Below are 27952 nucleotides of genomic sequence, written 5' to 3' on the forward strand. Positions count from 1 at the left end.
TATTTCCAATCTGTCTGTATTGAATAAGTGGATGTTTAAATCACCACATATTATAACTTCTAGATGGTAAGGAGTCATCTGTAGCTCGTCAATCTGTGTTAACCTTATGTCAATGAAGGACATTCCTTGGATTGCGGCAATGCTCCAAAAGAGATTTATTAGGGTGATTCCTTCATCGTTTCTTACTTGGTTAGTGTGAGTTTTTGATGGAAATTTAGATGAAGGGGTTCGTGTTATATGATTCGACAATTTTAATATTTGCTTCAGCTTTGATGAAAATTAGTAGTCCTGCTGAAGGGCGACCCTTTAGTCTTTTTATTGCAGGATTAATGAAAGTAGTATATCCATCGCAAGTTGTTTGAAGTTTTATCCACGTCTCCTGTAAACATATAATGTCAAAAGTCTGTAGGTAACAGTTGTTACTTTTAAATAGGTGTGATGAACCCCTCGTATTCCATGAGAACAGCGATAGAGAACCACTTGATGTCGATTCTAATTGTTAATATTGCTGATTCCATCATGTAGCCTCTCTTCTGCGATCTTCTCTAGCTGCATGTTTAGCTTCTGTTTTTCTTTCTTTGCTTTCTTCTGGACACTGGCTATGTGCTCAATAATTTGTGGTCAGTCATTATAATCACAGTAAGATGCTAAGGTTGAAGGGTATTATTTAAAAGTAAACAGTATTTATAATCCTGCCAGAAATGTGCACACTGTATTAGTTTGTTTTCAGTGAGTATGACTAAAGCAATATGGCCATAGTAAATGATAGTGGGAAAGAAATGGTGCATTCGGCCAATCTTGATCTTGATCCAATCACAGTTCTACCATCCATAAGACCGATCTTTAATAAGGAAAAACATTTAAAAATATACTTCTACTGACTTCAAATGACTTTGCTTCCAATGAAGCACAAACAATTAGATGGGGTTCCCAAAGAGTTATCAGATTCAGCATTATGTTCGAATTGATCCACCTTGGCCCTATATGAATAAAGCACATATTGCTCACTAACCTTGGTCACCCTTCCTTTAGAACCTTATGCAGTGCAGATCTGTGGGTCTCGAAGAAATAATTAGACCTTCTTACCAGGTTATCATCCATGCTTGTTCTCCAATTAAAGCACGGCATTAAGGAGCCTCCCAACCTGGAGGTTATTGCCCCTTTCCCCGCACCCCCCTCTTCTTTCCCAGCGTAGTTAATAGATGTGTTCATCTCCTGAAGCATTGAATAATGTGATTCATGCACACATGGGCCTCTGATATACTGCCCTTTTCTCTGCAGAATCGAACTGTGCACACTAAAGAAGATGGATAGACTTGACTCCAAAGGGTGACTGGCTATCGTGATTTATTACATCACTATGGGATCAATATACGACAGATCAATTGAAAAAAAGGTAGTGAGCCTTTTCTCTATATGACGAGGTTATTAAACAGCTGTCATGAACGGATATATGGACATATGATTAGAACTATTGTTCCATGTGATTTGAACCCACAGGAAGTGATACCAGCCTGAAGAAGTGGCACCATTAACAAAAATCTGTCCCTGTTCCATCTACTGAATAAGGTCAGTGGTAAAAACCTACCAGCACCTAGCGGCTCTATAAAATAAGATGAGCATGACCAACTACAAATAGATTTTTTGTCTTTTTAATATTGTAGATTGTTTAAACAGTGTGGGGTTAAAAGATTAAAGATCTTTGTCAAAACCATCTATTCTCTGTCCTGTCGAAGGCCTGGTGGAATCAATGGGGAGACCAGCTTGAATATGGTCTACCCCATATGATTAGGCCTAAACACAGTGCGTCAACACAACATCTGTACAAACATCCATCTAAAAATTAAAACCAAAAGGGGTGACGGAGAGTCAGCACTTCTCAGAGACAATGAAAGGTTGATAAAAGAAAGGGGCACAAGAAGGGATAGGTACACTGAGAGACAATTGTCAGAACATCAGTGAATATGCTGTAATTAAAATAGGCCTTAGTTGGTGTCTAACTTAGTAAATAACTAAGTCTGTGATCTTTTGCCTTTCTTTGAACCTTTTGCTCTGTGTAAGAAGTTCAAGATAAAAAATGAACGTCTAGAATTATGTACGCTGGAGAATCAAGATCTCTGTTTTGTATACTAACCCAGTGTGAATGAAAATAATTGTGAAATGTCTATCTGTTAATCACAATATGTTATATGTTTTTTTAAAGGGAAAGAAATGTGCTCAAAACACAGGAACCTTGATGTGAAATGAATAAAATGTTGGTTTCCTGTTCAAAAACATGAAGCGTTGAGTTTGATCATTAGGTCTTAACAGCAGTGTTAACTCCATGATGCTGGTATGCGTTTAACAAAATGTGCTTTTAAAATACAGGAGTAGGAGGTAGTTTGCGATTCCTATCGAACACGTTAGATGTAGCCTTTACATTACAGACCCCCGAGAACAAAACATTGATTGGTATGGTCTGCAGTATATATAAATTACTTACAGTTGTACATATATATTTACTTTTTTGACCCTCATAAATAGCACATTTTATTTACTATGTGTGGTACAACATGTGTGCTTGGTACACTGTTGTTGTATTAGCATGTAGTAATCATTGGGAAACTCACTGGGTTGGTTACTAAGTTACTAAATTACGTTAAGTTAAGATACTAAGTTATCCACTGTTTTTAGACATTTGTCTAAAATCCCCAGGCCAGTGCATTCTAGCCTCTGCAGGAAAGTACTAGAACCCCCCTGCAGTGTGACTTTCAGATCTTCATACATGGACTGATCTTTAGGAGCCCAAATAGACTGATATATTGCCACAAGTTTCCAGTCTAGACTTGAGCCAAGTGAACTCAAGCCCAGGTCATATTGAAGACTGGCTATGGGGAGTGATTGCAGAAGATGTAAATCTTTACACCAAAGCCTTCCCTTGAGTCTTGCCCAATTGATGTTCCAAGCCTGAGATTAGACATCCATGCCATAAAGGAGAGTTGGTATCACTTTGCCTTTATAAAAGATAATCAGGGCATGATCGAAAATGTACAGTACATGCCAGATACACAGCCTCCTTAATCTGCGTTATCGCTTGTCCATTTATAGACCAGTTAAATCCCACTGCTTTCTTCAAATGGATTTAAGAAGCAAATTATGTTGGCCTTTGCTGGATTTATAAGTAGAAAGCCGCTTGTCTGTTGAATACAGACCCTTTCTTATGCAATTTAAACCTAAAAACACTGGTCTCAGTCATTTGAATTTTGAACGTACATACTGTTTTGATCTGGAAGTACTGAGACAAAAGCGCCAGATGCGATGTGAGATTCGCAAGAATAAACAACTAAATATACAACTAAGAACATTAAGAAATCGCGTTGTGGAACAAAAATACAAAAATTAGTTAAAAGGACACAAACATCTAATGCTGCAACACGACGCTGAGGAAATGCTGAGAATCTTGAAAAATAAAAACAGTGGATAATTTTGGCGCGTTATCAATAACACTGAGGCACCTCAAACGGCATTGCAAAACTGTCTGGTAACCGACGGCACACTTTGCGGAACCATATGGTAAAGAGAAAGACATCTTAATACCACCTGCCTTAAATGAAACATCTTGGGCATTAACCTTTTCAAAAGATGATATTGCGGAGATAATATCAAAGGCAAAAAGTTCCAGGGCTCCAGGCTGTTACAGACCCACAAATTTTACTATTAAACAACACCCAGAACTTTGGGCTGAAGTGTGTTTGGAACTATTCGAAAAGATAAACGCACAACGTCAGACACCAAAGTCATGGAAATCCACAGTAATCGTACCAATTTCCAAAAAAGGTAACAGAGCATGTCCTAAAAACTACCGCCCAGTAGCACTACTGGATGTTCTGGGTAAAATATACACAGTGGTGCTACAAAAGAAATTGGTCGAGTGGTCTACAAAAACTAATCGTGTTGATGTAAAACAAGCCGGTTTTGTCAAAAAAGTAGGATGCTCACTAAATCTTTTGACTCTCAACTTGATTACAATGGAGGCTTTACGTACAAACACAAAAGTCTATCTTGCATTTATCGACTTTTCTTATGCCTTCGACACAATTGATCGCAAAATTATATGGCAAAAGCTGCAATCCTGGGGTTGCCCCAACGGATTGCTGAACACGATCAGAGAATTACACACGGAGACCTTGATTAGAATCCGTCTTGACCAGTCTGGTACTTTGCAGAAATTAAAACCTACAAAGAAGTGAAACAAGGATGCCCTTTGCAGCAATATTTAGTCTATTCATATCAAACATTGGAGCCGTCATAGATGCTGTGAGATCGTCTCCTCCAAGGTTATATATATCACACCTCAGCTGGCTCCTATACGCAGATGACCTTATCCTGTTGGATGTAACACCAACAGGCCTGCGGAGAAAGCTTGACGCTGTTCAAAATTATGTAAATTTGAATCACTTGAAGATCAGCATCACGAAATGTGAGATCCTGCTGCTGAAGAATTTAAGCACTGTAAGAAGCAGCGTAGACAAAAAGGCTGCATGGAAGTTGGGGTAAGAATCACTGCGCACATCAAGCAGTGTAAAATACTTGGGTATGTTAATAAGCGCAAGCATACATGATGGCCCATGGACACTCGAAACTAAGAGAAAGTGTCGGCAACTGGCTAGCCAAGCGTTTGTCCTGCATAAAAGATTTGGAAAGATCTCCTTAAAGCCGGTGTTGAATTTTTACCAACAAAAAGTGACTCCGATTTTATTATATGGAGCCGAAAATGCATTGGGCTGTTTACATGCGCTCTGGCCAACACTAAAAAACATCTATTGGTCAAAAGTACTGGGTCTACCAAAAGGCGTGTCGAGGGCATGCATAAGATGCGAGTTAGCACTAATATTGCTACACACCAGAATTAGTTGGAATTTGCTGTCCTTATATCGCAAAACTAGAGTTCGTAAGAAAATTCGGCAATTCCAAATTTTTCATGGCAGAAATTCAGACAGAAATGACATTTTTTTGATGTGGGTTAATCAATGTGAAAACTTGCTAGTGGAGTTTGACATTGAGTTGGAAATGTAACATGAAAATCCTAATGCCGCTAAGTTAAAAATCTCGCGGGCGGACAGAGAAGAGACCTGTTCCAAGAGAGCTGCAAACAAATTGATGGTCAACACACCGGTTGAAGCTAGGGGATTTAATGAACTCCAAAGATATGTACATTTGTTTCCGGATTGTTTATGCTTTTCGTCTGAATGCCTTTAAGACCAAAGAGCGCCTTTGTGTATGGTCAAGCAGCACAGACATTAACACATCTTGTAGATTTTGCACATTAGAAATGGAGACCCTTAAACATCTGGTGTTGTTTTGTTGCAAATTGCGGTCCTTGACATCAACTCATTTGAGACCTTGGAGTGAAAAACATCCCTCCGTGTGTGCTGACGAATGGTGGCAGAAAATGTTCAACGGCACGGACATGAAATTGCTAATTCCTTTAACGTCCCTGTTAGCGGACATGGAAAGTTTGTTGAAATTAGACCCAACACAGTCCAAAGGAATTACCAATCATGTGGTCGCAGGAGTATGAAGGGGGAGGAAGGATTGTGTCAAGGATTGACTTGTCTTGTGTCTTGTTATTTTGTTATTTTAAAGGTTTGTGTTGAAACTATTAAGTTAAAATAAAAAATAATAATAAGTAGAAAATTAGCATCTGCATATTTCCCTAAAACAGTGAGTAGATGTTGAATTTCCTGTGGGGTATAATCCAAAAGCAGAATATCATCTGCATATGCTATCCATGTAGATTTTAGCGTGCCCACCTTGGGTGTTGCAAATGCATGTATACCAGGGGCCTGGTCTAACTCTGCTAAATAGAGTAAGAAGGAATGCAACTCTGCCTCTCCCCCCTTTCCGTCTTTATTGGGTTAGTTATATGGCCCAATTCATCTAATCTTTTCTTATCAATTCATTTTTAATGCAGATGGACTATAATGGCAAGTAATGTCTCTGGGATCCTCCATTGTTTCAATTTTCTCCATAGGAGCCCCCTGTCCACAGTATCGAAAGCCTTGGAGAGGATGATAAGTGCTCCATACACCGCTTGGCCACCCTTTGTACAGGATTTCCCTCTAATGGTATTCACAATAGGCCTGTTCAGGGCTGTAGGTATTCCTCATCTAAAACCTATCTGGGATTTTTTAGAATGCCCCTGGACTCTATCCACTCCTCTAGCTCGCTTAGGACCATTGCAAACAACTTGTTGTCCGACGATAATTTGCCAGATCAGCCCTATTGCCCTTCTTGTATATTGGGACTATAATAGCTGTTCTCCACCTCAACGGAATGCAGCGGGACTCAATCACTGCTTTAAACACAGTACTGAAACCCATAGGTCTATATGAGACTTGAAGATGTTATTTGAAACGTCATTCAGACCTGCCACTCTTGAGGTCTTTTTTATGAGGAAAACTATGTCATTTCCTGCCATAATTAGTTCCCATGGTCCTTTTTCAAATCTCTCCTGTGTTGAACCTACAGAACTTTCATAGAGTTCTCAGAAGTGTTCACACCAGGCATGTTCTGTAACTACATTCCCTTGCAAGTTCTCATCTTGGGTTACCAGGGACAAGACATTTTGAGAGTTATTTGTGACCAGAGTTTCCAGCATCTTTTTCTTTGGTCTTTGAAAGACCGATGTGATCTAGCCCATTTCCAATACCTTTTACTCAAGGTCTTGCTTATCACCAAAATGTAATTTTTTAATAAGAGACTCTTACCTAAAGTACAAATAGATTTTCTAAGGTCTCTTTTGTTTTGCCAGGATTCTTAATCAAAGGCATATTTATGGTTCTGAGTATTAATTACCTTAATGTTTTAGGGCTGAACTTGATTCAAATGAAATCCATAAAGTTATTCAGCACACACATTATACCAAGCTCATTAGCTGGCATTAAATATTGACCTATTCAGATTTTTGTTTAGCCTATGGCCTCCCCCTTAAATTTAGACATACAATTGCCCCACGTGTTAACCAACAGTGCTTGTTTTAAAAATTGTTCAGCCCTTGTTACTTCAAGCTCAAATCGTGCAGTGATCATATTATGGTCTGTTACTGGTAATTTCAATTTCAATACATCAACACCAATCAAACATCTCTCTGGACAGTATCAGGTAGTCAATGGTAGATGTTAAATTCCCCTTTTTCCATGCAGCCATTTGCTGTATGTCCCCTTAATGTTCCCGTTTGCTAGCCACAGGTCCCAATTTCTAAAGTACTCCAGCCACCTTCTCCCATTATTTTGTGAGATAGAGTTATTATCTACCTGGAGATTTTTAACAGTTTACATGTATGCCCCCTGCTATTACAATTCCCACACGATCAGTACCCATTGCGGCTTCCAACAGTATTTCCGAGAGATTTTCCAAAAAAGTTGCCAAGATGGAACAGGCAGCATTGCAGCATAAAATTACGATCAAAAGAAACCTCTTCACCCCCTTCACATACTCAACAACAGCCGATACAATTCCTTAAATGTTATCTGACCTCACTACAGCATTCGCAAAGCATGAATTACGAATAGGTACTAATAGATCACCAGACGGGCACCCACAATTACTTTTTACAGCGTTCTGAGTCAGAATGGTGAACCCATCTATTTCTTAACTTGAGGTCAGCCAGGTTTCTTGAAGTAATATCAAGTAATAAATGCCAAATATATAATTTCTACGAATGGTGTTAGTAAAGCTTCTGTAAACCTGCATGTTCCATCTCAATAGCACTGACTAAAGCACAATTGCATTCTCCCCAAGTTTTTGTAAGTCCTGGGCAATTATCTCAGGTAGAATTGACCATACTTTGTTCTTATGATCACCTACTTCCCCACTCAGATTCCCGTCCCTCTCTCTTTTCTTTTGAGATTCATACTTTCCTGTGGCCTTTTCCTTATTTCCACCCTTACTGTTTTCCAATCCATTTTCACCATCTTCTCCTCAACCCAAGCCTCTTCCCTTTGGCTTAGGGTCTAGAAAATCATCACCCAGGTTCTGAAAATTGATGTTCGCATCCAAAAATGCATCCAACCAAACCTCGACTTCAGACCTACGTCCACAATATTAATAATGTCATCAAATGGGAAGTGGGCGTAGTCAGTGTCTGATGATGACAGGAGATATAAGTCTGGAATTTCCTTAGTGATCTTTAAGATTGTATTCCTATTCAGGACCATGTGGCTGCCATTCATATTGAGCTGTTCAATCCACAATCTTGGGATAGCAAAGGGCTTTTTACTGTCCAATAGTAATTTTTTAGAGCTCAGGTTAGTATCCTTTGAAATCTTACTTCCTTTGGTTTGTGCTCCTCTAATTGCCCAGACCCTCCCATATTTGTAGAGGGTGCAAGTCTGGGTACTGTCACCAGATTTGTGGAACAACATTCCAGTGCACAGAGGCCACCCGTTTGCTTTTGCCTGGAGGTCACTGTTTTTAGTTCCCCCTTCTGCTTTAACAGGTTTTTCTCACTCAGAAAGATTGGTTCCCATTTCCCATGGGCACTTTTCTTTGCTGTCAATGTATTGTCAATTGCACACACAGTTGATGGTCCATTCTGACTTCTGTTCACCTCATTCATTACCTGCTGCTGTGCAATTAGCAATACTTCTGAGATTGTACCACCTGAGAATTGGCAGTCCTCTGTTGGCCGTCATCTTTTGTTATTGGCATGTTCTTATTAATATCACTCAAAATTCTGCTAAGATTTACCACTGGAACAATATGTTCTCTCACTTGACCATCGGATCGGTTTTGTACGTTTTGACTATCCTCCCTCCACACTGCAGTTCAGTGAGAGAATTTCCCTGAACTTGAGCACTCAAGTTTTTATTTATTTTGTTCTAGGAGGTTGTATCCACACTTGGCAATTCTACACCCAAACTAATATCTCTCAAATTGTTTCTGGAGTTATGGTTTTGCTTCTTTATGCCCTTTTTGTTTCTTTGATTATTCTTTCATTCTTGGCATTTCTCTCCCTTTCCTTTAGGTTTTTCATTCCTAAGTGACAAACATATTTCCTCAGGTGTCCCCCTCCTCCTTGACAACTAGCTCTCCCATGCCTTGTTTCACAAATTCAGCCACAACCGAATTACACGCTTCCTTTCCATCGGTGCAGTCTTGAAGCATCCCCTCTTTACCACCAATTATGATTTTCACTGACAGGCTTCCAATTGCTTCCCTCAAAAAAACCTTTGATTTTTACAGCTGGCTATGCTCCTTTCTCAAACTTTCCCCTATCAGTGATCTTTGACTTTCTCCCAGAGCTATTACACTCACGGCCTTTGACTTGACTGGTACAAGGTTGTTCAGAACTCTAACGGGTGTCTCAACACACTCTTCCTCTGATCAATACTGTGATTTTTTAAAAAAATGTGTTCCTCTAAGGTAACTTTGAAATTAACAGCAGTCCGCCCAGTGCTTGAGAATACCACTATTCAGAATGGACTCCCTAACCACTGCAGAGATCTGTCCGATGCAGCCCCAGACCAACTAAGGTCTTTTGAGAGCGTTGGAAAGCGTTAGGAGGCCATATGAACCAATGATCCCCCTAAAGCACTTTCATAGTGTGTCCTCTCTTGGTACTCAATGCCCTTCACCCCAATCACCAAACATGAAACACGCTTCTGCACATCGATGCACTCCATGCCACTTCTTGTGTTTTATTTATTTGTGCTGACTCTGCCGCTCAAAAGGACTGCCTCCAGGGAAATGAGGAATAAGGAAGGCTCCAAAAGTGTGTCCACCAAAGCACAGAAACACACTGCTGCACACAGCTGTTACATTCAATCCAACCATTTATTTTTTTCACATATGAAGTATAGTGGCCTGAAGTGATTTGGGCACCAGTGTGGTGTATTATGCCTACTGTTGTAAAGGTTTTCTTGCCAAGAAATACTTGGCCGTGTGTAAAGCTAGTGAGATTACAGTCATTTTCTGTGCCATCTGCCCTGTACCTTAAAAACATTACTATCACATAATGGCCATGTGAATCTATTTCTATGCTGGAGCAATTGTCTGAATTGCAAAAAGAGCATAATATGTCAAGATTTGCATTTTGCAGAAGCTGGTGAAATGGAATGGATTCACAATTTGGTATGAATACATACACAAATCGTTCATTAGGGATGTGTTCTTGCAAAACGTGGTTGCAGAGAGTGCATGTGTGGAAGATTTCATTTATACATATGTTTTTGTTTTTGTTTCTAGTACTTGCAGTAAGTACATAAGGACTTCTTGTGGATCTTCCTGTATGTTTATGGTGAATTTAATCATTCCTATCCAGTGGTCCAATTCGTGCCTTATACATGAGACACTGTAGGTGCTGGAGGATTATTTGGGGCATTTCTATAAAGGACAAGCATTTGTAAACACAACTGGTCTGAGCCATTTCAGTACATTTTCTCAACAATTGGTGGCAATTGGAAGAGAAGATTGCTTGCAGCATTTGCATACCAATTTTCTCCAGTTATGTTCTGGAATTTAAATGGACCAGAAAGTTTTGCCTCTGAATCCTTTGATGGACCTGCAGTTGATTTTGGATGAGATAGATGTGTCTCTGTCTCTTTTGATGCATCTTTTGATGGAGCTGCCGTTGCTTTTGGAACAGAGAGTTGTATGTTTGTATAATGTCAAGGACCTGCAGTTTGTTTTTGGGTGGGATTGCAGGGATGTCTGCTTTAGCTTCTGTTTTTATTAGTTCTCTTTTTAAAGGTTTCCTTTTTTGAGGTACAGGGTACATATCTAGATGGGAGTGTACAATGCACATAACTTGTATTCTAGGATGTAAGGAATGTCAGCATTGACTTTATTTGCATCAAAGTTAACTAGGAATAGACCATTGAGTATACAGAGACGTAAAAATGCTACGTAACTAACACCTTCTTTTAAGAATGTGCTGCCAATGTCGATCAGTGTATGGGCCAGAGTTAGACCTTGCGACTTGTGAATAGTGACAGCATATGCAAAAGACAGAGAGAATTGTACTCTGTGTACATACATTTCTTTGAAAAGAAGTAAACCTGCTATTGTGCACCCTATTCTTTTAACTTCACCAAGTTTATTAAAGTGGATGTTGACAAACTGAATGTTGTTCTTGTGTGGAAATTTTTTGGAACTGTACCAATTGCTCCATTGACTAAACCTTGTTCTATGTCATGGTTATGTTTTAGAACTACTATGCAGTTTAGACACAGAGTTAATCGTTTCTCTAATCCAGCTGTGTTGGACATAACATTTTACTAAGCTATTTAATTGTGCTGTTGCTTGTTGACACATAGGGAGTGTCATGCTATGCACTTATAGTTTGTCTGTGGAGCTGATATGCACTATGGGTTAACATTGGATGATTGAATTGGCTACAGCTTTCACGTTTTGGCACTAAGCACATGCATTTTAGATTTCACTGAGTAAATTGTCCCATGACATCAGGGGTAGATGTCTTTTGTCCATATAGCTCATGGATTACTAAAGTTGTTAAGGTGGAATTTGCATCTTTAGTAGGAAGACCAGTTCTAGCATTTTTTAAAATGTTAGCATAGGTTAGATCTGCAGACTGACAATTGTTTTGAGTTAGTTCTCTGTAGTGAAAATGCCACCACAGATTTACATTCCCAATGCTGCTGAGTGTATTATGACATTCTTTGTGTCCTAATATTTTGAATAGCAGCGGGCTCTGAAAGCACCAGTCATATCCTCCACAAATATGCTAAAACCACCAAAGATGCACTCCATGGAGCGATCTATCATCCTGAGAGACCTAAAAATACAACACCGAATGAAAATCTGTTTGAGACTCAGGTATGTATACCTCGCACTCGTCTGTCTACACATGTCGCAGTCACGGCTCCCCATCCATGCGTTCTAGAATGCAGCTATGGCTATGAAATCTGGTCTAGTAGCTTGTATAGCTGTCCACTCTGAAACTCCTGACATCCCTCAACACTTCTGCCACTAGTATACAGTGCAAAACCTATAAAAATAAATTCAATCTAGCTAGGCACACATCGAATCTCTGAACCAGCACCCACCCATGTGCCTGCCTCTGGGTTGCTTACTGGGGCCCAGTCAACCCTCCTAAGTCCTAACCTGACAGAATGCACACACGCATATTAAACTTAAATCTTAGAAGCTCATATATATGGACTTTGGTCCCCGATTGCGTTCCAACCACAAAGCGCATTGAGGCCATACAAGTGGGGAAAGGGCGCTATGTAAAGGATGATTACAATTACAATATGGGTTGGCTTTTTACTGGTGTTAACTGTGGAAGGTCTCCAAAGACAATAATGTGTTTTACTCCAAACAGTTCTTCGTAGTCAATTTTTAGGACTTACTGCATTCTCAGATGAATTAAAGCAAGCATGAAGTTGGAAGCCATGCTCACTTCATCAATTAGGACTTTCATTTGTGACAGAATACTGCTGTTAGATATAAAGCTAATTGGAACCATTTGGATTCCTCACTACCTTGTGTTTTGTGAGCTGTATTTACTATGTTTGTACTCATTTTATAAAAAGTTCTGCAACAACAGATGCATACTTTGTCCAGTATTTCAGCAGATGTGTTTTGAAAAGTTGCTATTTTATTTTTGTATGTGTTTGTAAGGAGGTTGATGTTGGTGAGGTGTACATTTATGTTTCCTAAAGTAACTGAATTTTCTAAGTAAATTGATGTTCCAAAATATTTGTTCTGTTGTTTTCTATTTCTCTAAGGAGTTCTTCAGCTGTTCCATTTAGGAGAATGTTATTAAATGTGTTGAGTTCTAAAACAGGACGTTTTGCATAGTTTGATCTATGGACAAGATTTTGCATGTCAGAATGGTGTGTTGCTGACATTTTGATGTTTTCTAATGTGCCTTTACACGTAGTTCCCGAAATGCGGGCTAATGAATGTCCTCACAGTCCAGTGTGGATGCGTACTGGGTAGGAGTCTATGGTTTGTAAAGTTTTAATTCTACTTTTGTCTTTTAGTTTGAAATAGTGATTGAGGAATTGTCATAAACATTTGAAAGACTGGTGACGTATCTAACATATTGATCTTCAGATCCACTTGTACACTGGACAACTTGTTTGGACACAAGGAACATTTGGTTGATAGTTTGTTGGGGAAAATGTTTCTATAAGGGTTTCTTTTGCCATAATGGTGTGGGCTACCACTTTAGTATTAAGTGTTAGCTTATGTGAGCAGGTATATGTAAGGGAATATGCTGTTCTTTTAAAAATGTATGTTTTAACAGCTTTTTATTCAAAGGCTAAAAATACATAGGTGCATTAGGAGCCCTACTATTTGTACCTTTTTTACAAATAAGGAAAACACACTTGCAAATGATTTGTAAAATTTTCCTAAGTGGCCCTAGTGAGCAAAAACTGTGAGTACAATATGTTGGCACTAGATGTAATATGGTAGAAGTGCATGTACAATAGCGTAGCATTATAAGTAGGTAAAGTTGCTGCATTTTAGAAATGGCTATTTTTAATACCATCTGAGTAAAAGACTGACAATGCATATGTATATAACTAGCAGTAACATTTTGCTCATTCTACTTTATGAAGAATACACTGTTTGAACCATTTTATGGTAGAATTAACTGCTACCTCGAGTGAGTAGGCGGAAAATGTTGCCAATATATGAGATGTGATACCAGTGGTTAAAAGGAGCCTACATATATGTAGGTGCTAATACATATATAACAATGTTGTGAAAGAAATTACATTTGAAAATACAAGCATACCTGTACTATGTACTTATGTACTTATGTAGTTATTGTTAAATCTGCAAATAGAAATCTGGAAATGTTTTCATAGGAGGTTATGAATTACAGGACACATGTACTCTCAGAGTTGAAATGTGCATCTGAAGTGTTGAACTGAGTTGACAGGGTTAAATCTAGAGTTTCTGGATGTTATTGTTGGATTGATATGTGACTGTTTGAAAATAGCCAATGAGAGAGTGTTAAACAGATAAAAGTGAAAAGGGTACAATGGTTGTCCATGACATCTGCGGTAGTTCGCAGACCCGCGCGTGCCATCCAGGTCCTTTAATGATGCCCTGCACGGAAAGAGGACTGCGGGGAAGGTGGACATTCGTGGCTACCTGCGGATGTCAGGGGATTAGCCAATCAGGTTTCCTCTGGTTGAAGTGTAGAGTAGCACAGGATAGGAAGTGTTTAATTTCTTGTGTGAAGTGCTGGAAACATGGCTATGAACAAGAAAACTGTTTGAATCTTAGGAGATTTGTGGATTCATTGGGTGAAAGTATATGTAGAGTACCTTGGTATCTTTGGAAATCTAGGATTTTTAGGAGTGGAGGTGTTATGTTATGAGTTTGTGGAATGAACTGGAGTCCATTATTACCCTTGTGTGAAAATATGGTGCGTTTCAAACATCCAGATATTATTATATTACATTGTGGAGGTAATAGTTTTAGGATATGTTACTGGAATATCCTTGCAGTTTGCTATGAACAATACCTTAAGAAAGCTAATGGAACTGTTTCCAGCTGCAGAGATTATTTTTTCACGGATTACACAAAGGTAAATATGGAAAAGATCAAACCTGTTTTGTCCACAAATTGAAAAAGCCAGGCGGCGTGTTAATAAAGCTGTATGTGTTTTTTTACAAGATGGTGAGAATAGAACATGAGGGAGTGCATTTAACAGACATTGGGAAATTAGATTTTTATGTGGAACATCAAGAATACTTTGAAGTCATTTTTGTAAAAGTTATGAAAAACAAATAAGTTAAATGGGTACACCATTTGTTAGTAGACATAGTACATAAAAACGAAAAAAAGGTTCTATTAAGAGCCAACATTGTAGTTAGAAAAAAAGTAAAATGAGGTTTAACCCTCCACCCCTTAAATTTTCCTTAAAGTCCATTGACAGTTTTACAGTCTGTGGACTGCATGATTGCAGGGAAGGGGGTAAATCATTTTTTATTATAGTGCAATATGAGTGGAAAGTGTGATAGCCGTAGAAAATGGCTAACCACCTCCTACACATTACACTTTATGTTTATATTTTCTATGGCAGAGAAAAGGAGTTGGGACAGAAATGTTTCACTGCCACCTTTTGTTTTCTTTGCTATGCAAATTCTCTACATTTTCCATTAATGTACAATGTAATGCTAATGAAAATGTTAGATATTCCTATAGAGTCTTACTACATTAAGTATAAATACAATTGAATCTTGTTTTTTCTTAGGCAAATTGTATCTATTAATTGTATCTTCCTATTTATTGTATTAATGTTCACTGTGATTCTCATTTAAATGTGCCTAAAGTTCTATATTTAACTATGTGCACAATAAATAATAAATAAATAAATATCAAGTAGATGGGGTCTACAAGATTATTGTTTTAATCAATCAATGTTTTAACTTTGAAAGGTGGTTCCCCATGGAACCCTTTTTTGTATTTATGATTTTTTTGGGCAGATGGAGGGAGGGAAAAAAGGTGGGAGGAAGGAAAGGAAGGGGTGCCAACCCCCATAAGGGGGAACAGGTGGACAAAGGAAGATGTAGGAACTGCTAAGAAATTACGGTAGGGGGTAATCCGTCTCATGCGCCTTCATTGCCACCTCAAAGGCACTTCAGATTCCCTCCCCACTACAGATGATTGCGTCACAGTAGATAAAAAGTACTGTTGACTGCAACAGGTATGGGTCAACAGTATCCTGTATGTCATGTGAGACAGCAGGAGGAATCCTCTGCCCCACTGCTGTGATTCCCAAGTGGTGACAGGAGTGGTTGAGTAGGGTGTAGTGGAGGATAACCTACTCCCTGAGAAGGGGATCGCTGTTCTTAGGACAGCCAAGTGGAAGGTGCATGTGTGGTGGTGCATCCAGGTAGTGCCAAAGAAGTACTGCCCCTTTCAGCCATGACTGAGTACAATGTTGCACTCAGTGCAGCACACGCGGGCACCCCTCGCACGGTGGCGAAAAACCTCCACACCTACAAATCCTTCTGTTCATTCGACTAGTGGTACTGTAAAGGAAGAAGGGTCCTTTCGACCCCCCCTGTACATTCGGTATGGAATTAATCTTATGCTCATCCAATCACGGAAGACGTCCCCACGTACTATCCTTTAAAGACAGAGAGTAGGAGCCATTGGATGACACACAAAGGCTCCATTTTATACTTCCCCAAACTACATCTTTTTACTAGTCCGCACAATTATTTCCAAAAGCCATCCATCCCACTGTCCAGTGCCACGCACAGCCAGCCCAGCCACCCCACCACCTCCTCCTCTGTCTGCATTGCACAAGCTCTTTTCTCACGGAAGCCCAGGTGCGAATTGTTGAAAACAGATACAGTATTCTTTCTCTTCCTCTGAGCTCACTGCCCTGTGTGTGATCGGAGCAGAACCACCGCCTGTGTGCCCATCCATCTCCACAAACCTGTCTATGGTCTCTCAACCCCCACCTTGAGAAGCCACAGTCCCCCAACCTCTCTTGATGCAGATACACATTTAACCCCCATTGTATGAACAGGCCAACCACCCACCTCAGATCTAATACCCCACCGTTGTATTTCACTAGTAAACCGAACACATGTTAGCTTATATCATGAGGCATCAAACAGAGCAAAATGTCCACGGTGGACACCTGGGCCTGGGCATCAGAGTTTAACAACCCCCAAGGTTCAAAGAGCAAAATCAAACAGATATCGAACAAAATGAACTCCACAGCATCCCCATGACTGTACACTTTTTCCAATCGTTATTTGTTGCATGCCTTCAGTTCCTGTTTTGCTAAAATATATTAGTTAGCTATCTTTCATCATGTGTGTCTGACCACCCCATGGAGATGAGCCCACCTGACCCATGTGGTGCTCAATGAACACCCAAGCCTCGAGCCAACTGTCTCTTATGTATTCCTACTGTTTCTGCAAGTTGAGCCTATGACATTCAAGTATTATGTACTTATATCGAAATGTCAGCCGTGACGAGTTTCCATCTTATAATGTGATGCTCGTGTAATGTTTGGCAGAGCGCTCTCAGAGCAGCAGAGTTCTCATCTTTTATCTGTTATAAAATGTTGTTCAACTTGTAATCTATCTCTTGGTCTCATTCCCTTCTTGGGTGTGTCCATTTATTTCTACTTTGGGATTTATTTTGGGGGATGAGTCCATTCATTTGGTGACCCCTTTGATGTGATTTGATTGCTCCAAATGTCCCTGTACTGCGGCAAGATCTGGGGTGCCCCCATCAAGACCACCCCCATCTACGGCTGACCAAGGGGAAACAGAAGGGATGAAATTACTATGGATGGAATGTGTAAAACGAAGCACTACTTTTTCCATGGCCATTAGGTTTTTTTTTTATATTGACAAGTAAAGGTGATGAAATAAGAGGAAATACGGCAACCTAGCTCCGAAAGTGGGTGAAAGGCTGTACTCACTGCATGGTACTGTCGCGACCAGTGCTGATAACACGAGGAAAAGGAAAAAGTAGGAGCCATATATATTTAGTGGGCTCAGGAAAATAGTAGTTTTGACTTCTCTTTAGTATTCACAAGAGGTCAGAGTGAGGTGAGTGGGTAATGTGAGTGAGGGGGAAATATGACACTCTGAAGCAGGGTTGAGGTTTTGAAGGGTTATCCTAAAATCCATGTTTTATGTTGTCAGTAAGGCGCATTGGTGTGTCCTGGTAAACTGTCCATTGGTGTATGTCTCAATATGATTATTCTTTTTGTGCAATGACTAAGACAGTATAAGAAATAAGTAATATGCTTTAAAGTGTAATTTGAAGAAAACTGTTGTTATGTTACCAGAAGGTTGAAGTGTTATTACACAGAGAGGCACCATGGGGGCAGACACGCCACTCTTACACATTTGCAAACACCTCCCCCTCTATAGCAAAAAAACAAAGAAATACCATGGGCAATGGTTAACAGAGATTAAAGGGGATGGGTCATCTCAGATCTGGCCAGAAGAAGGATCGTTTGATAACACTGCATTGGACCTTGTAGCAACATATTTAATGGTTAAATATAAAGGGAAACAGCTTCAAAATAGAAGAGAAGTGCTGGATTTGTGGAGGATGTTTGAATACACACCCCCCAGAGCCGGTAAGGAGAAGGGAGGGAACAATATGATTACAACCGAGGTGGAGTGGGAAGAAAAGAGCAAGGAGGGAGGAGAACCAAAAAGGTTATACCCATTACTGACAAAGCCTCTGAAGGATATTGTGACCCATTATTTCTGCCCCAGCACAGTGCACCAACTGCCTCAGCAGCAGCTCTCCCTCTGCCCTATGATCCCGAGGGCCCATATGGTCCGACAGGTACGCCCCAATTCCCGTAAAACCCACAAAACAGGATGTAGGAGCCATAGCTCCTACAGTAGTACTCAAGCAGAATTAACCTGATTAAGGACACTGTGTGAAAATACACTATCATCGACAGGGGGAGGGCAGTCACAATTGCCACCCCCGTTAAGAAACTCCTCTGTGATACCCGAGGATGAATAGAAGTCCGGGGACTTCCTCTTCCAGATAGACAGCACTCCGATTAGAACAGTATGGGTGGAACGGGAGGGTTACCCGGTAAGTACAGGGTATGGCAGCATGGCATCCAATAGAGAAGAAGAATGTTGGAGTGATATTGACGAGTTTGAGGAAGGGGCCATAGGAGGGGGCCCGCAAGTGAAATGGAAAACACCACAGGTGGGAGGAGAAGAGGAAGGATGGCAGGGAAGGCTACGGAATAGGTTGGGAAGGATAGCATTAGCAAATAAAAAAGGAGTGAAGGTAAGTAAAAGCAGAGGGAAGATGAATTTGCAGATGCCCCTCATTTACAAGGGAACGTGAAGACCTCATTATGTACCCTGGGCATTGATGGACAAAAAGCAATTTGCTAAAAGCGCTCCCCCCACTCTCAGAGATTGCGGGGCAATGGATATATGCCTTTGAGAAAAACAAAGCAGGGGTCCCACTGGCCATAGGGGGCATCAAAAGCCATCTACTATCAGCAGTGTGTAGTGAAGGAGCCAAGTACACCCACCACAACCACCTTGCCGATATTGCCTGTATGTTGGTAACCAGAATATATGAAATACACGGAACAGCTGAACCAACAAAGGGCAGAGTATGGACTCTGTGCGGTACCAGTTAAAGTATCAATACCTTAGACAATATGTGGGGCAAGATACCCATTTAGAAAACCAAACCTGCATTCAAGGAAATATGATGGCAATTTGAATTAAATCACTGAAGAAGCAGAGCAAATAAATGGACAAGACGAATGGTGATGTCACACAGAGTTGAACTGACGTACACAGAAGAGATGCAGAGACTGGAGAATGCAGATATTCTATAAGGCATCAAGAAAAGATTAAGGATAAGTGACATCTTAGGATCAACGTGAAGACGCTTATGCCATAGAAACAGATGAAGATATCAAGCTAGTTTATACGTGTACAGATGCAAAAGAAATGCAAGCAGACAAAGTAATCTTGAGGCTCGCTTATAGTGAATAGATTGTGGGAAGCGCCAATATATACATATATGCATATGGACAAGTAAAAGATGGATGTTTACACTATGCATTATAGCAGTGCTGGACTTTAGCAAGAAGGCAGAGAAAGCCTAATTTCTAGTGTGTCACAATTAGAAAGCAAATTGAATTACAAAGTGAATCTCAGCAGACGAGGCTGGGTTACCCAAAGAAGCCAAGGTTTTATCAAACTGGAGTAGGTTGACATTGGATGCACAATCGTGTGAAATAACAAAACTCCTGTTCAGAAGGCATGAACATAACAAGGAAGACATCAGAGGTCTATTAAAGAATAGTATTAAATGCGTTAAAGGCTCGACTTTATCGTCTCTAGTCACATGGAAGCATGAAGTTGGACGAATGAGATGGTCACACCTACGCACGAGGGCCAAGGGTGTTCTTTTACTCCCTGAATTTCTCAGAGCTAAGAACTCTCCCAAGGCCGAGTTTCAAAGCCTAATTGACAGTAGACCACTGAGGTGATGATGGATTGATATGCTAATTGGTGGGGAACAATGATTAAGGCAAGCTCACCATCACCTGGATGGCCAGTCTACGTGCTGCTAGACATAGATGGAAAAGTACTGACGGAGGTTAGAGTACCAACCAATTGTAGAGGACTGTGTAATTAGGGGTCGTATAGTTGTGTAAACCAATGGGACGTTGTGAATTTAGTGACGTTTGTAGTGGTCATTTTTATGAGAGGGCTTATTTGCCCCACCTGATGTTAAGTAACCAATCAAATATTCACACCTTTTTATACTAGTATGGATAGCATACTTAGAAGTTCACCCAGAGCCAATCACCCATACTCATAGGTTTTTGTAATTTGCCACTTAGGATGACGTTAGTAAACACATAGCTTAACGTCATTGATGATGAGTTTTGTGTATATTCTCTCAGGCTTTTCTAGAATGAATAAGAGGATCGAGTGAATTCGTTAATGTTCATTATGCTCCCTGTTTTAGATAATTGATATTAAAACAGTTTCCTTTTTGCCAACTACCTGAGTCTTCTTGATTATTAATGTATGAATACAAATCTGCATCCCCCTCCATCTCCAGGGTAATTGCTACTCATCTGAAGGGGCTGATCTATCCAGTTCAAAAGTGATGGGTAATCTAGAGTGTGAAACAAAAATAGTGGGATTTGGAGGTTCTAAGTGTTCATGATTCAGATGAATTTCCGATAGAAATGTCATCAAACTACTTATTTTAATTATGTTCTAGCAAATATTGGTGTGGTTGTTCAGGAAAAGGGTCACAGTCACATGTAGGGCAATGGAAATAAATACTACGGATTACATGATTCTTTACATAATTAGATAGTTCAGGAATTTGATTTTTTCATTCCGACATTTGAGTACATCATTTATCAGGGTTATCATTAATGAGACCATTTGTGATGTCATCTTTGATGTCCTTGGTGTTAGTCTTAGCAGTGCATGGTGGTGGCGCAAGTTATGGTTGCATAGCTTACCATAACTGGACAATTCTTGGGGTTTTTGATTTTACTTGTAACCCTAATGTCCCTTTAACAAAGATTTGTCACTGAATTTGATAGATTTTATTAATGGGTAAATTAACCATAACATCCTTTCAATGTCCCTTGTCTTCTGACAATTGCAAATAGATCCATCCCCCACTATAATACAATCAAGCATAAAACAGTGCAGCGTTATCCATATCTAGTCACTCCCACTCTATTTGGCTGAATTCAAAAAGAACATCAACAGGTGTTTGCCCTGCAGAGGGCACTCTGCTTGGGGGTTAACTCATTTGCTGGAGAGAGCTGCACAACAGGTAAAGTGCCAGTGCAGTAGTGACCATGCTCATAAGCGACTCTGATTCTTTCAAGGGCTCGGTAGTCCCTTATGTTTCATTTTAGCTCTAAGCTTTTTTTGTCACTTCAGAGTCAAGCAAAAGTCTTTTGACATCACAAACTCTGCTCTACCTCGGACAAAATATTTAATAATGCCATTCTAGGGGATGTACACAAGAAAGCAATGTGGAAGGAAACAATTGTTTTCTAAATAAAAGTGAATACCCAAATTCAGAGTTAAGGCTAGATGAGGGTCTGTTTGTCTATTTTAGTTAGAGCAGTGCAAGGTGGGTAGTAGAGGTACTATGTGTTTCCAATGCCGAACTTGGCATTACAATCAAGTGCCCCAAATGTGGAGGTTGTTATGTTTTGTAACAAAACATAAGATCACTATTTCAGTAGTATATTTGAGGAAATGTGTGTCACATGGTGTAGTATGACACACATTTTGCCAGTAACATGGCTTGAAAAGCCTTGCAGAACAGTTCACTTTGAAAACTTGCAGGGGTCTGTTTGGCCAGACCATCAGGCAAGGCATAATTGTGGCATACACCAGTCTAAGCCCACAGGTGCATACTCAGCTTGTCATTGTACTATTGAGGGAATAAACATAGCACAGTCTTGGGGCCTCCTCTGGGTTGCAGTGTTCTGGATCACACTGTTCGGTTGGTTCATTGTTAGGACAGTTTTTCTGAAGTCCAACTAAGGGCTTAGTAAATCCATTCAACTGAGGCAGTACACGACTCCACTCTTATTATAAGGCTGTACTGCCTGAGTATATGGTAGTGTAGACAGAGCAGCCAGGCTTATTTTAGGAGGGAGAGAGGGCTGTATAATCAGTACAAGTGAAATTGTAATACAAATGATCCAAAGAAACATAAAAACTATGTATGAAAATATAAAGGATTTATTTAAATACAAGTAGGCCCAGATAAATCTAGCGGTTAAGTAAGTACTAACACATTATATGATATCACAGTATAAAACACACCCCTATACTTGAAAGTACACAGACCCAAGTATAGACCTTATTTGGACAGTAGTTCAAGGGAAGTCAAAACATTTTCATACACATTCAGTATAGGGCAAGCCTATTCTTAGGAAGTAAAAACCAATGGTTACTTTTTACAATTACATTCAGTAATGCAAGGCCAGTAGACCCTTCCAGTTGTATGATGATTCTCAGTACAAATCACTTAATCAGTCAACTGAACAATATACCTTTGATGAATAGTGAAACACGTATTCTAGGTGCAGTAAAAAACCTATAACTACCTTTGTTATAACACACAGTTATACTAGGTGAGTAAAACCTAAGGGTGTAATATACAATTACAGCTGCTTTTGAAATCAGGGAACACCAGATTGAGGTAAGCAGTAACTCTTTTAACTTATTTTGGATGGCACACAGCTACCACAAGGTAAGTCAAGCCCACATACTTTGTTAACCTCACAAGGAAGGGGGAAGTAAAACCTGATGTCACACTTTACTGAATGACTCAAAGTTATTCTAGGTAGGCAACAACCTAATACAGACTTATTAAGGACAGGCTAGCAGCAAGTTAGGGTAAGCAAGACCCAGTTGGGGAAAACTCATACAATTATCCTTAAGGGACTAATCTGGTGGTACCAACACTTTACTTTTGGAAAGAGGCACAACCTAACCACAGAAGAGTAAAATACCCTTCACATCTACTTTCTATTAGACTGGAAAAACAGTGGCTAAGGAAGAAAAGAGGTTAACCATACTTTTAAGAACAGTGCATCACACATTCAAGATCAGTAAGAACTTTTGTAACTGTTCACTCTTAGAATTACAGTTACCAACCAACTCTTTCCAAGTAAGTAACTTTTAAACACTTATTTTCTTTTCTAGGCAGAAGTTCCAATCCCTTCAAAGTCTTTCCCTTATTCTTGGAGCATGAGTGTTCTTAGTGGCACAAGGGGGGTCACTAGGACTAGTGACCAGCAGGCAGTGTCAGAATAGGTTCTTTAGTAGCATAAGTCAGAGTTCCTTAGGAAAACTGGGCAAACAGGTAGGTATTTCACTTTAGAGTTAGAAGAAGGTCCAGGGGGCTTTGCAGAAGACACCCTAGCACGATTCTAGCAGTGGGACTGGGTGCACTGGATGAGGGACCTCCCAATCACAGAAAACACCACTTAACTACACAGAAATCCTAACAGTCTTAAGGTAAGTACATACCCAAGCCAACACAGTACCTCAGCATTGAAGAAGATTTTGCAGCAGGAGAACTTCAGGGTCTGCAGCCAAATACCCAGTCAATGGATTGCTTGCTGTGGAGACTGAAAACAAGACCTCAGAAGGTACTTTGTAGAAGGGATCGATGAAGAAGGCTCTAGGCAAGGTTTCCCTCATGGCTGAATGCAGTTCTTGCGGATTTGGTGCCTTTTCAAGGAGCACAGAATAAGACAGAAAATCGCGGTTGAATTCTCGTTGTTTTAAAGATCCAGCACTCTTGTGAGGGGACTTTTGAGATTCCGTTTGTGTCTCTGGAGACCTACCAGATGCCCACGAATTTTCAGTGAGATTAAAAATTTGGAAGACCATGCACCACACAATGGCTTGAGGTCCCAGGGTATTGAGGTTTTGCAACAACTCAAGGTTGCAGCAATACGTAGCATGGCTCAAAATGCAGGTCTTCTTGATTCTAGTGGATCTCACCAGGCTCTGGGTTTGGGTCATCGTTTTGAAGTCCCGAGGTAGATTGGAAGGAAGGGCTGCAGCAGGCTTGGGTTACATAGCAGGCTCTTTGGTCGCTGGAAATCATTCCCACTGCTTTTCCATTGTCATCCTCTTTGGTTTAAGTTCCAGTGGTCGACATATCTTCAGCTTTCAGGTTTGCAGTATTTATCAGGAATTTCAGCCTAACTGAATTAGTCTCCCCAACTGCTCATGGTGACTTGCCCAAATATTGAAATAGCCTGTTGTTATTCTTGCATACTGTGAACTTGTATACTGTGAACTAGCCTTTGGTTAGGCGGCATGACTAGGCTAGTCCAAAGCCACATAAACTACCCTCTTTCATCACTTGGATGCCACAATGCTAAATTGACCAAGAGCCCTGTATATGTGTCTTTACAACTTGCATGATGCCCATATGTAAAATGTGTCAATTGTTCCTAATTACATGATGCCCATTTGCAAAATCTATGTGCCTCACTCACACGCTATCAATACAGTGTTTATGTATATTGCTACAACCATTGTCTAACGTACAACTGTATACTAGCCTATAACTTGTATAATACAATTTTACACTATGTACCCTACACTGTCTAATTTAGTCTACCTGGGCGCCTTACTCACACTAATGATACTCTACACAATGTCTACACCAACTAGTATAGCAGATATATTGTATAACCTTACCCTGCCTCCTAAACCATTTATGTACAAGCCCAGCTTACCTTTACAAATGACTCCTTGTAACATTATTCTGAGAAACCACAGACTTCGGGCACGATTACCTAGAATAATTGATCCACTTATCAGATACGAGACTACCTCTAACCCCCAAAGGAAAGTATCTCACAAACACCTTCCAAGGCCCTTACTAACAGCAGCAACATCAAGCCCCACAAAAAAAACAGGACTTACACCCGCTCAGTTGCACCATACAGTACCACCACACATCCTACTGATAAGCCCTCACCTAACTTTAAAGGAGCACTAATAAATGCACAATCTTTAGATCTTTAGTCGCTCATGCCACAGAAATAGCCGAAGTTATCTTAACAGAAGACTACGACTTCATCGCTGTCATAGAATCTTGGCTTCACGAGGCAGCAGGCCCTGCACTAACCCTAGCCATACTAAATGACTACACCATTCTTAGAGCTGATCGATGAGTGCTCGAGGCGGTGGACTAGCTATCATTTGCCAAAGCTAATCTTTCTATGGGAATATCACCCTCGCCTAATATCAAATCATGTGAAGTTATGTCAATTAAAATACCCACAGCCAACTCGCAAACTTCGAATACCCACAGCCATCTCGCAAACTTTGAATACCCACCTTATATACAGACCCCCTGGCCCTATTAATACATGTATTGAAACCTTTCCACGATTCTGTTGGACAACCTAAAGTTTACATCCCAAACCTTATTGTTAGGAGACCTCAACATAGGATTTAATAATACTAATGACCAATACACCACTGCAGAATCCAACATCCTGACAGAACTCGGTTTCACCCAGAGAGTGAACCAACCTACCCATACCAATGGGAGAACTCTCGATTGGGTTCCAGATCACAATTGTAATGTCTCCATCACCTCCATCTCACCCCAAATCTGGACGGGCCACTACCTGATATCTTTTACACTAATAACTAAAAGACCCACCCTACAGTCACCTTTGGCCCCTCCCACACTTAATAGAAATAAGAAAAATATCACAACAAACTACTACCATGTATTTTGCCGACCCTCAACTCCCTACCCGACAACATGTATCCTAGCCTCCTAGTTGAAGAACATAACAAAGTTATGAACAAAACTCTTGATAGTATCACCCCTCAAAAACTTAGAAATAGTAAACCTAAAAGCCACTTGAACAACTGGTTTACTCCTCACTTAAAAAACTTAAGACTAGACAAAAGGAAATGCAAAACTGCCTGGAAACCTCATCCTGTCACGGAAAACAAATCAAAGCTAATCAAGATTTCATCACAATACAAGAAAGACATCCTCTTGGCTAAACAAGAAACTTACAACAACAGAATCACACAAGCAAATTCTAGTATGAAGGAGCTCTTTACTATTTTAAAAGAATTAGAAACTCCTATCATATCCCAACACCACTGTGTCAAAGACAAAACATGGTGTTCTGATATCCATCATGCGCTACCCAACAAAGTATCTAACCTTCAAAATGAAATATCACTAAAGAAAGTGTCACTAACTCCTTCAATACCATCTAACAAAATGGCACCGCCTAAAATCAAACATGTCACCCAATTTCACTTCTCCAAAGTATCGTCTCTATCTTAGAGGTTGTGAAAGTTATATTGGGTCTCAAACCATCCAACTATAAGGGTGATCAATGCCCAGCACAATTTATCAAAGATGCCGCTAGGGATCTAGCACCCTGCATTACCAAGCTTATTAATGTCTCTTTTACATCTGGCATGATACCTAGCAACCTTAAGGAATCCTGGGTACTCCCACTCCTTAAGAAGCAAACGTTAGACCCCCCTATTCCGACAAACTATTGGCCCATCACCACTGTGCCATTCCTGTTGAAAATTCTAGACAAGGTTGCATATATCCTAATCCAGAACTTTCTAGAACTTAACCAACGATTAGGCTCCCGTCAATCTGGTTTCCAGCCATTAAATGGCACAGAAACAGCACTCATTGATCTTAAAGCCCAAATAGACAAATTAAGAGACAATGGTAAACTTGCATTACTCCTTCTCCTTGACCTGTCAGCGGCTTTTGATTTAGTGGATCATAATGCCTTATGTAGCCACTTGGACTCTGCTGCCCATTTCTCCAGCGAGGCAATAGCTAGCATGGATACAATCATTCGTCAGTGACCAAACCATGAAGGTTTTCTCTCCTTCTGCAGCTGCGGACCCCATCCCCATTACCTGCGGGGTGCCCCAGGGTTCTTGTGTCTCTCCAACCCTGTATAATATTTTCACTAAGTCCCTGTTTGATGATTTGAATCATCTGGGTATCACCCACACTAATTATGCAGACGATACCCAGATCCTCCTACCACTTACTGGGGACTACAGCACGGATTTAGCATTGGTGAATAGAATACACAGTATTGTTCAGGCATGGATGACCATGCATGGCCTCTGTCTGAACAATGACAAAACAGAACTTCTCATCCTGGGATCTGCATCTCTTCTCACTAGACTTGGCACGGAATATTTTTCGTTCATCATCAATGGGAATCTTATTAAGGTTGCGAAGGAAGTAAAAACTTTAGGTTTTTACTTAGATTCCACCCTAACATTCAATAAACAGGTAAACACTCTCGGCTCCTCTACAGCATACACATGCAAATTAATTAGAGCCGGTAAACAATTGCTTTCTTCCAACAGCTGTATGATCCTAGCCAGAGTCCTCATTATTTCCAAATTAGATTACTGCAACGCTTTATACATTGGAGCCAACAAATATATTATTAACAAAATACAGATACTCCAAAACAACGTCCTTAGAGCTGCACTCAGTATTTCTAGGAAAGAACACATATTTCTGACACTAGAAGGAAGTACAAGTGACTATCCACACATGAGAAAATCAGACTAAAAACAGCATCCCTTATCCATAAATGCCTAAACAACAAAGCGCCACGATATCTAATAGAAATATTTTCTAGAAAATGATCTACTAGACCCACGAGACTAGTGAATTCCAATTGCCTCCAGGTGCCTCGTTTTAAACTATCTACTATTGGGGGTACCAGTTTCCCAGTCAAAGCAGCTCAACTGTGGAACTCACTACCTACAACACTCAGAATGGACCAAACCTTTACTAAATTTAGGCAAAATCTGATTATTTGGCACTTAGAGAATGAGGACAAATAAAATTGCAGAACCTGACCATACCTGTGAATAACTGTACATCTTGCTATATA

The sequence above is a fragment of the Ambystoma mexicanum genome, chromosome 10 (genome assembly GCF_040938575.1).
Source record: "Ambystoma mexicanum isolate Mex_15411 chromosome 10, UKY_AmexF1_1, whole genome shotgun sequence".
NCBI lineage: Eukaryota > Metazoa > Chordata > Amphibia > Caudata > Ambystomatidae > Ambystoma > Ambystoma mexicanum.